Raw genomic sequence first — 15,989 nt, forward strand, 5'->3', positions numbered from 1 at the left:
CTTGAAGAAGAAAACAAAAACAATAGAACAGAATCAATGTCTGAAAGTATAGTTCAAGAAATCTTTCCAGAAATAAGAGAAAACCTAAACTACCATATTGAAAGAATCCACCATATACCTAAGAAATCTGACATAAATAATCCATTTTGAGATACATCCCGGTAAAACTATTAGAGTTTAAAGACAAAGAAAACATCCCCAGGATGTTTAACAGGAAAATAAATCAAAGTACTATAACTGGAAAATAAATCAAAGTACTATAAAAACTAAGACAATTAGACTTCAAAAGCAACATACAAAGAAAGCGTTTAAGAGATGTAAGGAAGAATGTGGGAGACAAGCTTTCCTTCAAGTATTTAGATAGGAAAAACAAAACAAAACTAACCTAACTTGTGAATATACAAGCTTTCAGGGAAAATATAAACACTGTGCCCTTCCTGAGGAATTTACTACAGAATAGTCTTCCTCCAACCAAGAGATAACTGAGAAAGCTTTAGCAAAAGGTGTAATGGTGAGCATTTAATTACAGAGCTAAGAGAAGGTGGGAACATGGGTAAAAGAATAGAATGTAAATGCTGACAAAACAGAAAGAATACATAAATACACAAAATAAAATGACAAAGGAGAAAATATCTATTTACACAGAGGAAATCTTTAAAAAATCTTATCTATACTCCAATTTTAAAACCTAGTGGAAACGAATTATTTCTTAAGAAAACACAATCTGTAAAATGGCATTATCTATAACTGCAAAATACCAGAAACTCCCTAAATGTTCAAACATAGGAGAATGGCTTCATAAACAATGACACAGGCAGCCGAATACAATGCAGCTATAAAAAAGAATGAGAAAGCTCTTTTTAAGCCAATATGGAGTGATTTCTAGGATATATCAAATGGAATACACACATACCCCTTTTATGTAAGAAAGAGGAAATAAGAAAATATACATAAAGTGTTTGTTTAGGGGGGAAACACACAGAAAATAAAAATACCAGAAAACAAGAAAATTGATTATTTGCAAAAAAATAAAAAAGCAGGGGTGAGGAGAGGTTAAGGGAAAAAGAAAGGATTGATAATTTTGAGTATATGTTCACTGTTTGTATAGTTTTGACTTCTGAAAGCATATTTATGTTCCATATATTTAAAATATAAAATTGAAACAAAAAGGATGACAGCAGGGACTAAAACTGTACGCAAGGATAAGCAAATGAACCTAATTGTATGAATAAAACGGGGTGGGGGGGGGCAGATATAATCCAAGGCAGAAAATCTTTTTCTGCATGGGCAGGGACCAGGAATTGAACCCGTGTCTCCAGCATGGCAGGTGAGAACTCTGCCTGCTGAGCCACTGGGGCCTGCCCTAGACACTGTATTATTTTAATCCTATACCCTAAGGAAAAGAAAAGTGCAAACAAATCTTAGTATGTTTGCTACTATGGTGTGCTGGTTTGAAAGGAGGTGTGCCCACTAGAAAACCCATGTTTTAATCTAAATCCCATTTCATACAGACAGAATAATCCCTATTCAATACTGTAGGTTTGAAACTGTAATCAGATCATTTCCCTGGAGACGTGATTTAATCATGAGTGGTTGTTAAGCTAGATTAGGTGAGGACATGTCTCCACCCATTTGGGTGCGTCTTGATAAATTTCTGGAGTCCTATAAAAGAGGAAACATTTTGGAAAATGGAGGAGAGTTGGAGAGAGCAGAGAATGCTGCAGCACCATGAAGGAGGGAGTCTACCAACGAGCAACCTTTGGAGATAAAGAAGGAAAATGTCTCCCAGGGAGCTTCATGAAACAGGAAGCCAGGAGAAGAAGCTAGCAGATGATGCCATGCTCAACATGTGCCCTTCCAGATGAGAGAGGAAACCTGACCGTGTTCAACTTTCAAGATGAGAGAGAAACTCTGGCTGTGTGTGCCATGTGCCCTTCCATGTAAGAGAGAAACCCTGAACTTCACTGGCCTTCTTGAATCAAGGTATCTTTCCCTGGATGCCTTAAATTGGACATTTCTATAGATTTGCTTTAACTGGGACATTTTCTTGGCCTTAGAACTGTAAAGTAGCAACTAATTAAATTCCCCCTTTTGAAAGCCACTCTGTTTCTGGTATATTGCATTCCAGCAGCTAGCAAACTGGAACAGATTTGTACTAGCAAATTTCAAACAGTATCATTTGCACTATAAGACTGAGCAAAGAAGTAGTCTTATTAGTGTTGGAAAGCAGGGTTTGCACTGTGGAAGAGAGATACAAAATTGGAATGGGCCCTACCCCTTCTCAATTTATGGGCAGATGCTTCAGTTTCCATTCTGCAGATCACAGCCTGGGGGAGATGTTAGGTCTAATGAAAAGGCCATACTATCTGTTCTAGTTTGCTAGCTGCCGGAATGCAACACACCAGAGACGGACTGGCTTTTAATAAAAGGGGATTTATTTTGTTAGTTCTTCAGAGGAAAGGCAGCTAACTTTCCACTGAGGTTCTTTCTTACGTGGGAAGGCACAGGATGGTCTCTGCTGGTCTTCTCTCCAGGCCCCTGACTTTCCCCGGGGTGACTTCTTTCTGCATCTCCAAAGGCCTGGGTTGAGCTGCTAGTGCTGAGATGAGGAATGCCGAGCTGCTAGGCTGTGCTACATTGCGTTCTCTCATTTTAAGTACCAGCCAATTAAGTCAAACATCACTCATTGCAGCAGACACGCCTCCTAGCTGACTGCAGATGTAATTAGCAACAGATGAGGTTCACATACCATTGGCTTGTGTCCGCAGCAACAGAACTAGGTATGCTCACCTGGCCAAGTTGACAACTGAATCTAACTAACACACTATCAAATCCAGAAATTGGGGAAAAACAGGCCCAGATGCTTATCAGGGCAGAAATTTCCAGTGGCAGCACCTCCCACCCCAGGTTGTATAAATACTCAACACTCAAACAGCAGAGGGTCTATCTCTACTCTCTGCCACAAAGTGGAGCATGCACAGCTGTCATCATCCAACCTCCCGGGGAGAGCAGTTGGCCTCCCTGGGAGAGTAGCCACAATGGGATCTCTTCCCCCGCTCTCTTATACCCTTTGTGTTGTGTAAGTAAGAAAGCAGCCATTTGCTGAAAGTTTCTGTTGTGCCTGAGACTGTGTTCCCATGCTGTACCATATAGCAACTTGTTCCATATAGCAACTTGCTTCGGAGCAAGAACGAACTTTGTGTGCAGTAATGGAATCAAACCGTTTCAGTACAAATTAATGATTTAATATATTTTTATATATAATTACACATACACAGAAAACATATACATATTTAACACTTCTTAAAATCCAAGAATCTTTTTAAGAATTAGGGAAATATTGGCTATTCACATGTGACTGTGACATGAATTAGGACTGTTTCAATACTCAGCTAAAATGAGCCACACCAAGAGAAGAGTAGATGTTAAAAGAGAAGTTAGATATTTTACAACATCCAATGAAGAGCTTTTTATTTGCCCTCTCAAAGTTACTTCTATTTTGGCTCAATGGGATTGGGGAAAGGAGACTTATTTTTTTTCCCCTCTGCCCTCTCCCATATTAATGTAATCATAGACTCCCAGACTTCAAGCTAGTACTACTAACAATTTAGCTTCATTTAGATTCTTCATTTACTTAGACTCTTCAAGTCCATCTTTCACCCTTTCCAGATGATCCAGGAAGGACTATTTTAAACTCCACTCCTTGAGAAGATAAACCAGAAGCATATCCTATTTAAGCTGTTGGAAGCCTATTTCCACGTACAAAATGACATTGCTTCCTGGATCAACAACCCACCCTAATGTGACTTAGGTCTACTCTTCAACCTGTCTAAGCAAAGATAAAGACCCTTTCTTAAACTTTCCTCCCTGTTCTCTCCTAGTACAGGATGCCAGAAAATTATCATGCTTTTGAGCACACTCACTTGCATTTCAGTTAGTAGTTAAGGATTTGAAAAACATAACCACGTTCCCTTTTATCCAATTTAATGGAGCACATCATTAAACCTTCCAAAGAAAGTTTAGCAAAATGCTGCCACACTGAGTACAGATTTTAAGAGATACTAACATATAATAAATGAACATTAGCCAACTAATCATATTCATAAACAAGGTGACCAGCCTAAGAGTTCTCTCAGACAGAGGCCATTTCAATAACCTTCCCCATGTCTGTATCAATGCATGACACAGTTACATCCAACCTTGACATGAACAACACAATTGGGAAGGGTTTCATATTGTAAGTGTGTGGTAAGTGTGTTTGCTTACATAAAATCACTTAGCAAATTTACATTAGCTAAACTGAACACTATGGAGGCCACATATACACTAAGAGTATTAACTTAGATGAAAATATGACCCTATATCAACCATATATCCCAAATTAGTTTAATATAATAACCTTTTGGAGTTACTCGTATTTTCTATAAACACAAATAATTAGCTTCTTTCAACTTCTTACTCAGTAAGGTCAAGAAGGTGGCCAAGCTAATCACCTGCTCCCTTCCTCATTTAAAGAATGGGTACGTCATTATCCTATAAAGACACTACCATGAAATAAACGTCTTTTAAAAATGGGTAAGAGCCTGCCCATGCAAAAAAAATAAAATAAAATAATTTTTTAATTAATTTGAGTCTATACAGAGTATTTAATTAGAACATTTTTGTTTCAACTTAAAGAGCCAATCAAGTTTATAAATGAGATTTCTATTAAAATCACATTGAGATGTTCTTGGAAGAGCACAAATTTAGCTGCTGCTTCTTAATGTACATTAATTGATAAAGAATTGATGTATAGAATTATAAAACTGGGGCACTTGAATAAAAGAAACAATAAATTTTATTCTATATATGCTATTTACAAAAACAGAAAAATACTAATATTTTACAGATAAGTTCAATGAGGGACTGAAACAAACGTTACACTTAGCAATTTCAGTTAATAGGTTATATAAATTAAAGTGTTTGCTTTTTCAGTGTTTAAATCAAACTAAATATGCTTTACATATGTATTTGCAAACTATCAACTGATGTTCTAGAATTCACTAGACTATCAAAATAAGGAGGTAAAATCTATAGAATGTGCAAGACCAACCTCTCCATCAATTTAGTCATATGCAGAATGCTATTAGGTGATTATTTAAAATAAAAAATGTCCAAGAACACTCTCTTCCAAACAAGATGTGACCCACCCAATTCAAGGTGGGTCTTAATCCTTTACGAGTCCTCTAAGAGAGCTCATGGAAGGAAAGAGATCCGAGACAGAAATGTCCCAGGAGGAACAAGCAAGGACACATAGAAGTCCAGAGTCATTTTGGAGAGAAGGCCAGGACACAACGCTATGTACCTTCCTATGTGACAGAGGAACTCCAGATGCCATTGGCCTTTCTTCAGAGTTAAGTATTCTTTCATTGGTACCTTAATTTGGACATTTTCATAACCTTAGAACAATAAATTTGTAACTAATAACCCCCCTCTGTAAAAGCCAATCCATTTCTGGTATATTGCATTCTGGCAGCCTTAGCAAACCAAAACAACAATAAATAAAGGAGTGAACATATTACAAAACATTTAATAGCACAAATTCGTAAGGTTATAAAATATCTGGAGGTTCACATGAATTTTTGCACAACTATCACAAGCTGCAGAAACGGGAGTGAGCTACAGGGATCAGGAGTCAGAGTTCCAGCTTTGGACTATACACTTCAATAAAGCCATTTTATTCTCATTATTGCCCATTTAGCATCAACGATTTATGATAAATAAATGAAAAAAATAATATATTTCCATTTATTCAGGACAGAGACTACCAGCTTTTATACATCTAGCATAGCACCTGGGATGTAACAGGTACTCAAATACGTTGCTGAATGAATAATATGTCTGTCAAAGTTTAGGAAAGCTAACCACCAAAGGGTAGATAAGCACTCAACCAGAAGTCAGATCTGGGTTTTCATTCTCATTCCATGCTCTTGGGCAAGGCAGAGTATCCCCAGATCGCAGTTTTGTCATCTAAAAACGAGAGGACTGAATCAAGATCTTTAAGAACTTTTTAGCTCTAAAATTCTTAAAAGTCTAGCCCACATTATCATTCCCAGTTCAACTGCAAAAACATCTCTCGTTCCCAATTCAAGGGCTTAGAAGTACTCTTGTCTTTTGGTTCATATCTCCTCTCCCAGAAAATACACAAGTAGCCTCAAGGTCCCAATTTAGTTTCAGTATAAGTCAGTCTTAATGGTTTAGAATCTTAGTTCACTGTATGGACCTAAGTGTTTCCAACCTGACTCTAAAAAATCCTCCTGTCCTCTATGATCAGCAATAACCAGATATTCTTCAAATTCTGTGCCTCACACTGGCATTCTTTTTAAGCATTTGTATCATCTAAATTTCACCTTCCTGTTTACTACCTTTAGACAAAAGATTCAATCCCTATTGTAATATCTGTCTTGTCAGGTCCTAATAGGGTGGCCAGATAAAATATAAGACCCCATGAGCTACTGGGAAGATGTGTCTTAGTACTTTTATCTGCTCACTCCTGCAACTCTGGTCCTTGACATGAAGAAACTGACTGCCTACGTTTTACATGTTACCAGTTTCCAAAGAAATAAAACCTTAAAAGATAAGCCCGCATTAAGTATAATTTAATCTTTCTTTGATTCAGAAGGCAACTGGATCTTCCAGTAGCTGATTTACCTCCCTCTGGACCCCTAACCTACAACACATTGGAAATGGATTTTCAAACAGTCACTTCCATCTGGCCTGCCTTTCTGGCCCCACACTAATGGATTAATAACCATCATGCCTCTGAGATGGAACTTAAAAACATTAAATTGCCAATTTGCAGCAGTTATTTCACATTCAATCCATATTCAATATGGCTCCTTAATCTTCACCCCTTTTTTAATTTACTAGATTAGTAGTTTTGTTATCTCTCTTATCTAATACAAATATCACAAACCAGTTAAGGAAATTCTTTTTTCTTTTCCATTCTTATCATCACCATCTACCCTTCCCCAAGGTACACAGTATACTCAGTTATATATACAAAGATGTTTTCTAAATATTGTTATTATAGAATACTGTAAATACGAAGTTGTGATGGTCTGTACTGAATTTGTACTAAACCTATGACAAACCTGGGAATTCACTTTTTGAAATAAATTCACAATATCAATTGTTTTGCTTGACTTTTCCACAGTCTTAGCATAAAATACATAGAAATTCCAGTTATTAACGTTCTAGTTGCTTCAATTCTCTCCAGTAATCATTTACTGAGCATCTTATATATTCTAGACTCTGTGCTAGATGCTATCTACTCTGCAATATGACTACAAAGCAAGGATGGTATTTTAAAATAAGTATGTATCAGAATATACACTGTCTGATAAATGTTAATTTTTCCAACAAGAATAACCTTAGTTTATTCTAATAGTACTTCCATTACTTAAAACATTTCAAGCACTCCTTTTTTGAAATTCCCTTTAGAGCCTAGGCTCTAAAAAAGATCCTCAATGACAGGAAATCTTCACTTTTTTGAAAATGTATCATGAAGAGTAATTTTGTAAATATGTTTCATTAATAAGGTGGGTTGCACACATCTTGTATATTATAGAGATGTTGGTAAAAAATTGTATCACAAAACTGCTGTTTTATCAGAGGTAAGTCTCTATGCAAGGCAATATTTTCCAACACAGAATAATCTGCTAAATCAATTTAGAATGCCAACATCCTAAGCCCAAATGAGTGTTTGATCCTGTGGGATGAACTCAACAGAATAATGCTTTTTCACTTAATAAACATATTTGCCATTTATAGTTTAATCTGACTGCTATCTTGTACCTTAATATTTATTTTTTGTAATATTTTCTACTATAGGCCTTAACTTTTTCCCCCAGGTATCATCAAAAACACCATACTTCATCCACAATTTTGATGTTCTTCTAAAACCTTTAAGTACAAATTATCCCTTTAAGATCAAGATAATATCAAGTCTTCACTGATTTTTTATCACTTTAAAGGAGTAGCACAATCTTCCCACAACCAATGCAGAAGGAGACGTAAATTTGGCTTTGGGGCCTACTATATCTAGAGTCAGTAAAAATAAAGCAGATTCCTAACAACTACCACATTTTTCATCAATCCTTAATGAATTGACAAGTACTCAAGAATCATACAATAACATTTTAATTACAAAAAAAAGAAAAAAGAAAAAATCTAGCTCTCTACATTATTTAAAACTTTTGCTAAACATCAGAGGAGTAAGAGTACACAGCAGAAAGAGCAATGCTTTAGGGAATAAGAGACCAAGTTCTGCATGCCTTTTTGGCACTCAGCATTTGGACAGGTAAAATCACTCATCTGTCTATACAGAAAGAAACCATCACCTTAGCAGGAGGGTTGCCATACAGACTAAATGATACGAACTATTACATGCAACATGCTTCTGATACAATTACTTTTCTTCTACCCATAAAAGAAAATCAGACTCTGTGCCCTCATGACCTCAAATATTAAAACCAAAAAGCCAAATTCACGTTCTAAAAGTAAAGCAATGCTCTGAAATCTGTGACTGCTAGTGGTAAGAAAGCTCTCATTTATTAGGCAGATTCAAGTTATACGTGTTACAGGCTGAATTCTAATGAAGGTGGAAACTTTATATTAGACATTGTACACACAAATCTTCTGGTAATACTACAAAATATGACCTTAGACAATTTTTAAAATTTCAAACATAATTAAACCAGCAAGTGATGACTCAAGATTACTACTCATTTTTTTTTAAAGATCTACTATGTACTGGGTACTATACTACATCTTGGGGCTATCCACTCCCACAAACCTAGAGTTAGCCTTCAGAAAACTCAGTCTGCCTATGCAGATGGACTTGCAAACAGATAAATATAAGAAGATAAATAATATTTTAGAAATATTATATTTCTCTGGCTCAAATATATATTGTGAATTGTTCTTTCTATTTACCAGCATCCATACCCCATAAAATAGGAAACATAGCCTTTTCTATTCTGAGACTACGAAAACTTTTTGAATCCCTATTTTTTTGCTTAAAATATCTTTCACAAGTCAATAACTAAGAAGTAGAAGTAAAATCAAAAGCTATTTATACATAGATTGCCGGTCAGAGCCAGCAAAGCAATTAAAGGAAAGAGAATTTGTCAACTCTCAGAAATGATCACAGAATTTTTAAACTAAGAAACAGAAGTGTTTCCTTTTTATACACTGGCACTCAGGGTCACTAGTCCATTAATGAAAAAAATATATTAAACACAAAGGCAATAAAAAATGCATTTAACCAACAGGAAATTCAGATAAAGCTTAATTTCGCTACGTTTAAGTTATAAGTCAATTCTAAAGGTGCTAAGGATGTTAAGATCAAATAACATTAAGTTATAAAAAGGAACATAGTACCACAGCATTATTCTTAATCTATGGCAAAAAATGATTTAGATTACTAATTCTGAAAGGCTTGAACTCAGATTTTTCTATATTGAAAAAGAAGGTGGAATGTGTCTATAAAAATTAATACATGCTTATATAGGTAAAAATATTTCTGTATGTGTATTTACATACCACTTTACTCCCCCCAAACCATTATTAAACTAATAATTTATTTTCTAATTGATGTTTCAAAATCAAGGAAACACTGACTTAATATAATGCAATGGCAACACAGAGTAGGAACTGACCCCCTGCCTAGGTAAGCTGGGGGAATGCCTCACCAGAGACTCGGCTTAGGGTCTTGAAGCAAGAGTAGGATTTTGTAATGAGAAGAATTTAGGGAAGGCAACTACAACATACAAGGACACAGACTAGAGAACAGACCAGGCATGTGTATAAACAATAAGAGCTCATGATACGATGTGGTGACCATTATTATGGAAGGGATGGGCATTACAGGAGGCTCAGAGTCTAACTGGAGACCTGTAAACTGAGTGAGTGCCAAGGGAAAGAACCTAATTTTCTTGAGAGGTTAGGGGGGCTTCATGAAGAAATTTCATAATAAGTCCTACCAGATAACCAGCCCAAGATATTTTATGACTTCACTTACTAACTAAAATAACTTTGAAGGCAGAAAGTAGATCACAGGTTACCAGAGGTGGATGGAGAATGGGGACGGAGATTCAATGCTTATAGGTGCAGAAGTAAAGTTTCAGTAACAGAGTGTGGTGGTGCTAGCTGTTGGGGACTAAATCATGCCTGCTACAAGACATGTTCAAGTCCCAACCCCCAGTCCTGCAGGTGCGGACTTATCTATATATAGGATCTTCAAAGATACTAATAAGATACGGCAAAACTGAATCAAATGGGCCTTAATTCAATATGACTAAAATTCTCGAGAGCAAAGGAAATTCAGACACAGTTAGTCAGGAGAAGCTACAAGATGGAACACAAAGAGACAGGAAACAGATTGCCACATATCTGAGGCATTACAGATGACTGCCAACAAGCCAACAACAGAAACTATAGACTTCAGAGAAAATATGGCCTACTAACACCTTGATTTTGAACTTCTAGCTTCCAAAATGAAAAGAGAATAAATTCTTGTTTTTCAAGCCAACCAGTTGGTGGTATTTGTATAGCAGCCGCAGCAAACAAAGTCAGTAGTAGCACAACATTGTGAATGGAATTAATGCCACTGAATTCTATGTCTGAAAATGGTTAAAGTGGGTAACTCTGTTATTACAATTTTTTTTTTGATAGATAGGTAACTAGTCCAGATGAGGATATTCTAGATAGGAAGTGCAGCATAGAGCCACTGTTTCTGAATCAAATCGTCCATGACTATTACGTTTTATGAATTCCTATCTTTTATTTCAAAACCTCCTTTTACACTGCCAAAATACGAGTTTTCATCTCTTTCTTGTAATATTTGTACGAGTTTTCATCTCTTTCTTGTAATATTTGTACTTGCCCTAAACAACCTTTCCAGTTTCTTCAAATATTCTCCATTTCATCTGTGATGTGCTGAGAAACCAGTTACCAAAATGTTACAGAAATACATTTTAAATATGAGTAAACACGGTAGATAAACATCTAAAGTTGAGTGAATTCAATGCATGGGCATGAGAGTTTTAACAAACAGACTTCTGGCTTCTTAGAGGGCCTTTTTTGCCAATTTCCTGGTTCTCTACATTGTTTTACATGATTCAGGAACTCAGATAAAGAGCCTTAGGCTAGGAGAGAAATTACTATGGGCCTCTCATTATTTTTCTAGTTTTCTTCTTCTCCTCTCATTCCTTTCCATAACAGAGGCATTCCAGATGGTAATTAGTCCACAAGGTCAAGATATTATTAACTGACTTCAACAAAATCAGATGAATGTCATGGTACAATTAATTTGGCACATTTCATCCTTTTATACTAATAACTTTCTAAGTAATTAAAAGGCATTACCTGAGAGGAAAAAAAAATAAACTCACCTGTCCTGAATGTTAAAACACCTATCTATTAACTAAATACAAAAAGTTACATTCTACCAGCTACATAACCTGTCCATTCTCCCTCCCCTTAACATGACCCATCTTTTCTGCAGCAGTCATCTTAAAGTTGCCAACACCACTATCATCCAATGACTTTCAATGATAATACCAAACTGTGTGTGTACATTTACAGCTCTAGGTTCAACCGTAATCTCTCAAACCCCCAATATCACTCAAAATTTCTTCCTTTCAGCTCCCTGGGGCATCCAACTTATGGGGCTACCAGGTCTTGAATATACTGGAGGGGCAAAGCCAAAGAATCTCCTCTGGGGCTTTTAGCTCATTAAGGGGTTTTCCTCCTTTAAGAAAAAAGGCTTTCACCATACAGTCCTCACTTGGGTAAATATTTAATTTGAACTTAGGGATATAGATATACATACATCAGGAAGAGAAAGAATAGGAACAAGTTCAATTATAATTCAACTCAGAACTGATAACTTGGCTCTCTACTTTGGCTGCATGTGGAAATAAAAACAGAGTTATGTGCAACTTGTAAAATGCTTTCAAAGAAATAGTGACAGAAAGGCAGAGATCACCACCAAGAGTTCTAAGAACAGGATACAATGACAGCAAAACCACTGAGATTTGAAGGTTTGATCACAGATTCCAGAATACCTGTCTTCTTTGTATAAGAATAGCTGGAAAGAATATATCCGTATTCATGAAAAAAAGAGATCAAAGACGAGGAAAGGGACATGTGCACATACTTACATAGATTGCCTGGAAGCATACAGCACCTGATGAATCACTGTACAAAAAAGGAAACTGAGAAGGAACACTGGACACATTCTGTGAGGCAGGCTTATACAGTACAGTGCCTCTTCTCTGCAACTCACAGTTGTCACTGTCTAGCACAGTGATACAGTGATCACACAAATATTTTTGACAGAAAATTTTTAGCCAAAATCTTAAGTTTTCCACTCAAAGTCAAGTGCTTAAAAAAAAAGGGGGGCCACCTAAAATGCTATTCAAAAAGAGTCTGCTGTGTTCTAAAACTTCTCTAAAGTTTTATTTCATTTATAGGACAGAAGCTTCACTTTTTTTTAATTAACTCAACTTACATTTGCACTTAAAATTAAAGGTTAAAATTTTTTTAAATCATAAACAGACTGTTCAACTAATCATCAGTGTTTTGAAATAAAAATAACTCCTTTTCTATAAGCTGCTTCTTAATATTCTGCTCTTTAGAAAGAGGGAGGGAGGGGTACTTGTCTAAGAATTTATATATATAGTTATAACAAAATAGTTCTCTTCTTCAATAACGCCATTCAGCTGATACATCATTCACTGAAGTTAAAACAGTGCCTTGTGATGAATCCTCACTCCAAGCATATTGCAATTTCCAAGGAGAGGCAAAACAAGCATTTTACAGGAGTCTAATGTTAGTAGACTCAGGCTCATGACTGGACAAAAGATGCTCATTCAAGAGTTATTAAAAATCTCACAGGTATAAAGCACTATGCCAGGGGTGGGTGGGAGAAAGTAAACATTTAACAATCCCTACCATCAAGCTAAACATTTCATGGAGCTATCAAACAAGTAAATAACGACAAAAATATAAATTTTAAAAAGTGCTACCGGAATTTGGAAAGTAAAGCAGAGACCTAGGAGAGGCACAATCTGTAAGCACAGCAAGAAAAGGCAAAAAATTCCAAAGACCTTTCATTGAAAGGAGGTTCAATGAAAATTTTAATTAAAATACCATGACCTAAACCCTTTAAACCCAATAATTACAAAGGCAATAATCATAAATGAAGATAATTATCCACAAATAAATATGTTGGATGGAGGATTATTTAACAAAGAGAATAACTCAATACCAAAGCATCCACTAATAAGGGAATAGCCATGGGATGGAGTACTATATTCACTAAAACTATGTAAATGAAAAATTTTAATGTCATGAAAAATGATATAATCTTTTTTTTAAAGCATACAATTTTACCTATACTATCTCAGGCATGTTAATAAGTGCACAAATAAAAACCAATTAAAAATAAATCAAAAATAAAAAAAAATTAAAATAAATTAACATAATAAAGCAAGTTATTTCTCAGAGGTAGGATTATAACAAGTGATTGTGCTTTTTTTTACACTTTACTATTTTTTCCAATTATACAGTGTTATGCTTTTTAATTGGTAAAATGGTAATGTAAGCCACCATACTTTAGGATTTCCCTTTAAAAGTATTAATAACCCTCTTCATCATTTTCTATAAAGAATATTTCACCCACAAATTCTGCAGAATCTACTCATTTAAATGAATTAAGATATGCAAAACTGCTTAGAACAGAACAGTACCAGGTAGGTAGAAAACAGCTGCATAAGTATTCATTTTATTAATTAATTTCAAATTCCCATTATCCAGAAAGAGTAACTAGTTTGTTTTAAAGCTGGTCTCTTTCTGCATAGCACCTTCAGAAAAGAATATTAGGTTTCCCCCCTCTGAATTTTAATATCTTAAAAAACAACTTGAACTATATGTACTCTTTGAGACCAAAGGAAGAAAGTTTTATTATGCCTAGACCCTAAGTTTTCTGTAGCACATAATTTAACTCAACCTGTCTGGATAGATCATTTAAACAATCCAAACACTGGGAGCCCAGAATAAGAATGAGAGCCTTTAATCTCGTATAGTTTAATGTAATGCCTGGATACATTCCAAGGTATATTAAACAAATAATCAAAAAGTATTGGCAAAGTCCCCTGATGGATGAGAGAAAAATTATGGAACTGTTAAACTTTACCACTGGGGAAACCCCGGATACCGGGTCAAACTTAGGGACACCCAAATCAATAGCCATACCCTTGATCTTGAGGCCTGCTCATGTGAAGCTTACATATGTAGTGGAGAAGCCTATCTACAGGTATATCTAGGGGTCACCTCCGGAGGACCTCTTTTATTGCTCAGATGTGGCCTTTCTCTGGGTCTAACTCTGCAAGTGAAACCACTACCCTCCCCTCTACGTGAGACATGACATCCAGGGATGATGTCTCCCTGGTGGCGTGGGAAATGACTCCCAGGGATAAGCCTGCCACCCTGACCAAAAGGGGGAAAAGTATGACAAATAAGTTATCAGAGGTAGAGAGAGTTCAAATACAGTCAAGAGGCTTCACTGGAGGTCACCCTAAGCGAGCTTCAGTTAGACATTGCTACCTATCATAACTTGCCAAACCCCAACCAAAACCATTCCTGCCAATCCTAAAGAACGCCTAGGGCATTATATAAGATTCTACAAAGGTTCCAGAAACCTAAAACCTTCAGATGGGTCCATGGAGCAGGTAAGTCCTGAAATGCAGAAGAGACAGCCTTTCCAGAATATCAACTAGTTCCATCCCCCATCCCATATTATAGACATCCCCTTCCAACATGAAAAAAGTTAAAATGCACATAGCCCAAATACCCTTAAACAGTGAGAGAAAGATCAAAGGTGATGGTGGAGTTATACAGAAAAGGTTGGGTTTAACAAATGAGTATGGGTGTGGAATCATTATACTGATATTTCTTTTAGCCTCCAGTACCTTAGAGCAGCTAGAAATAAAAACCTAAAATTGTGGAATTGTAACCCACACAAATTTAGAAATCTGTTCTACAGATACTTGTTATGATGTATTTTGAAATTTATTGCTTTTAGGTATTAGGTTATTTAAAGAGAAGGAGAAGTATAACAGAGAAGATAGGATTTAACAAACGAATTTAACTGCTGAATCATTATATTGATATTTCCGTTGGTCCCCAGTGTCTCTGAGTAGCTAGAAGAGAAAACAAAAATCGTGGGACTGTTACCCAAACCAAACTTAAAAATCTGTTTTATAACTACTTGTTAAAATGTACTTGGGAATTTATTGCTTTTTTTGTATATATGTTATATTTCGTTTAAAAAAAAAAAAAAAAGACAACCACTTTTCCCCTAGAGTTCCTACTTTTGAAAGAAAGAAGAAGAGGAAGAAATTCAGTCAAAAATCAAGTTCTATAAGGAGAATGAGGTGGGTGGAATTTTAAAATATGACTGACTGTTAAGACACACCTACAAAAATGTACTTCTTTCTCAACATTCCATTGGATTAAACTCTATTTACTTATCCAGATAAAGAAATAGAGAGAGAATACATCAGATTCCTTTCAGGGAGTCAATTGTAAGTAATAATTGGAAAGAAATATCTTTGAGTAGCTGGGTGTGTATGTGTGCCACAGTGGGGGGGGGGGGGGGTTGTGGCAGAGAGGGTGATCTCAGGGGACTGCCCAGGAAAGCCAATGCTCTACACAATAAAGGAATGAATAGTGTAAAAAATTTGGAAAGTGGAGGATAGAGCAATCTTGGAAAGAAAGAGGGCTTTAGGCTGTTTGCAGTAGATGGCATTCGCTAAGGGCATTTTCAGTCAAGTCCACACTGCTCACTTATGCTTTTGTAAAAATGGATTATTTTACCCAAAGTAATAGTGAGTTCTGCATCTAAATGACGCTGCACACAGACAACAGGAATCAAATCACAT

General features: G+C 35.9%; 1 protein-coding gene across 4 annotated transcripts in view; it reads right to left on the reverse strand.

Moving 5' to 3' along the window:
- The window catches only part of ATP2B1 (ATPase plasma membrane Ca2+ transporting 1), a 114,956-nt gene that overhangs the window by 86,581 nt on the left and 12,386 nt on the right, over positions 1–15,989 (reverse strand). The window lies entirely within an intron of this gene.

This window comes from Tamandua tetradactyla, chromosome 7, assembly GCF_023851605.1.
Source record: "Tamandua tetradactyla isolate mTamTet1 chromosome 7, mTamTet1.pri, whole genome shotgun sequence".
Taxonomy (NCBI): Eukaryota; Metazoa; Chordata; class Mammalia; order Pilosa; family Myrmecophagidae; genus Tamandua; species Tamandua tetradactyla.